This window comes from Chrysochloris asiatica, unplaced genomic scaffold, assembly GCF_000296735.1.
Source record: "Chrysochloris asiatica unplaced genomic scaffold, ChrAsi1.0 scaffold00123, whole genome shotgun sequence".
Classification (NCBI taxonomy): domain Eukaryota; kingdom Metazoa; phylum Chordata; class Mammalia; order Afrosoricida; family Chrysochloridae; genus Chrysochloris; species Chrysochloris asiatica.
Genome location: NW_006408641.1, coordinates 549,979 through 552,373, shown reverse-complemented (window position 1 = coordinate 552,373; position 2,395 = coordinate 549,979).

Below are 2,395 nucleotides of genomic sequence, written 5' to 3'. Positions count from 1 at the left end.
CTATCTATCTATCTATCTATCTATCTATCTATCTATCTATCTATCTATCTCCATCCAATCTCAGTCATCCTAATTGAAGTGAGATGGTAATTTATTGGTTCTAACTCACCAGCCATTCCTTGGAAACCCAAACTGTTGTTGTTAAGTGCCTTTGAATTGGTTCTGATTCATAGACCCAGTATAGGGTTTCCAAGGAGCAGTGAGTGAGCTTGAACTGCTGTCTTTGAAGTTCAAAACCAAGTTTGAAGTCCAATGTATTAACCTGCAATGCCATGCCAGGACTCCCTGGAAACACTATGCCCTGTACAGGATAATTATGAGTCAGAACCCATGGCACTTAACAACAACAATGGCTAAAGACATTAAGCATCTTTTCATATGCTTATTGGCCATTTGAATAACCTCTTTGGAATATTGTGTATTTATGTCTTTTGCACATTTTTAATATTTTCTCTGTCCTTATGTATTTCTTTCCTTTTTAAGTTTTGTATGAGGGAGTTTCAGAAAGTTTGTGGAAAAATGGAATGAAAAGATAATGAATTTTTTCCATAAACTTTTTGAAACTCCTTTGTATATAGTTTGGTTATTAGATTTTTATTAGATATATGGTTTCTGAAGAGTCTGGTTGTGGCACTGTAGGATAAGCGCTAGACTTCTAACCACAAGGTCAGCAGTTCAAACCCACCTGGGGTCCCTATGAGTCAGACTGGACTCAACTGCACTTAAAACTTAACAATTCTTCCTGAAGATGTTTTACAGAAGGTATCTTGGCTTTTCAGTTTGTTGATAAAGGGTTTTGATGAGTGAAAGTGTTTAATTTGTATTAGTTTCATTCATTTCTTCTCTCTTTTTATTCTTAGGTTTTTATGATATTCCCTTGTTAATAGACCCAACAGCCTTGCACCTCTCTACATTTTCTTCTAAGAAACTTTATAATTTTAGTATTGACATTTATGTCTTTAATTCATTTGGATTTGTTTTAGTGCATGGCAGTGATGTATTTTCTTTTCTGCATATGGAAATTTAATTTTTCAGCATCACTTATTAAAGAGACTCTTCTTTCTTCATAGAATGGATTTATCAATCTTGTGAAAAATAAGTAGACAACAGATGTGTGTCTTTATGTACTTTATATTTTATTCCATTTTTATGTGTCTATTATATTATTTATGGGGTCCTGGTGTGGCATTGTGGGTTAATACACCAGACTGCAAAGCCATTTGAACTGCAAGGTTGGAGGTTCAAGCTCACTACCTGCTCCTGGGAAACCCTAAATAGGGCCGCTATGGGTCGGGATTGACTCGACGGCACTTAACACAAGAACATTATTATACCAGTGTCTGTTGTGATCACTGTTGCTGTATCATAGGTTTTAAGAAGAGAAAATGTGAGTCCAGCTACTTTGCTGTTCTTCTAAATTGCATCACCTGCTTCGAGCCATTTCACATAAACCAAAGATTAAGACTGCTTGAATTTTTATTGGGATTGTATTAAATCCATAATTTACTTGGGTATTAATGACATTTTGTTTTCTAATCCATGGACTTGGAATGTCTTTCCACTTATATGTTGCTGTTAAGTGCTATTGAGTCAGCTCTGATTCATAGTGATTCTATATAAGGTTTACTAGGAGCCACTTGAGGGTTTGAATAGTCAGCCCTGTAGGTAGAAGTCCAGTATTTATCCTACAGCAACAGCCAATGACTTTAATCATTTTCAGTAGTGTTTTATAATGGTCAGTGAATAATTTTTCACATCCCTGGTTAAATTTACTTATAAGCAGTTATTGTCATAGATGCTATTGTTATCCTAATTTATATTTCTGATTTCTCCTTACTACTAGAAATCAGGCTGTAAAAGAGGGGAATAGTGTTAAGATGCTTGGCTGTCTTTTGAATCTTGGTTTCACTTGCCTACCATTGTAAAATAGACACTTGAAGTAGGGAAAAAGGAATACCCAGAATCATCACTACAGAAAGCTTGTAAGTCTCTCTTCAGCCTATAGCTGATTGGAATACCTTAAAGGGGCTAGAAGTTACCCAGTGAAAGAGACTTTCTGTGGAGCCTTTACATTGCATAAGACCACAGGTGGAATCTAGAAGCCCATCCAGAACCCACTTAGGTAGGAAATTTCCACTGGAAAACAAGTAAGCTGTTCACCCGGGAGCCATCAAGGCAAGTGGTCAGGACCCCTCAGAGCAAATCCCCTTCCAAGACTGAGACTCAAGGGGAATACATGAGAAGGCATGTGGTCTGGCTGGTGACCATGTTGGTCACTGATAAGGGAAGAGGGGAAAAAACAGCAATGAAATTGTGAGCTAAACCTGACCACATTCAATAGACCCCCCATGGACCCAGGTGGAGACCTGGATGACCAGCAGTACAAAAAGACCCA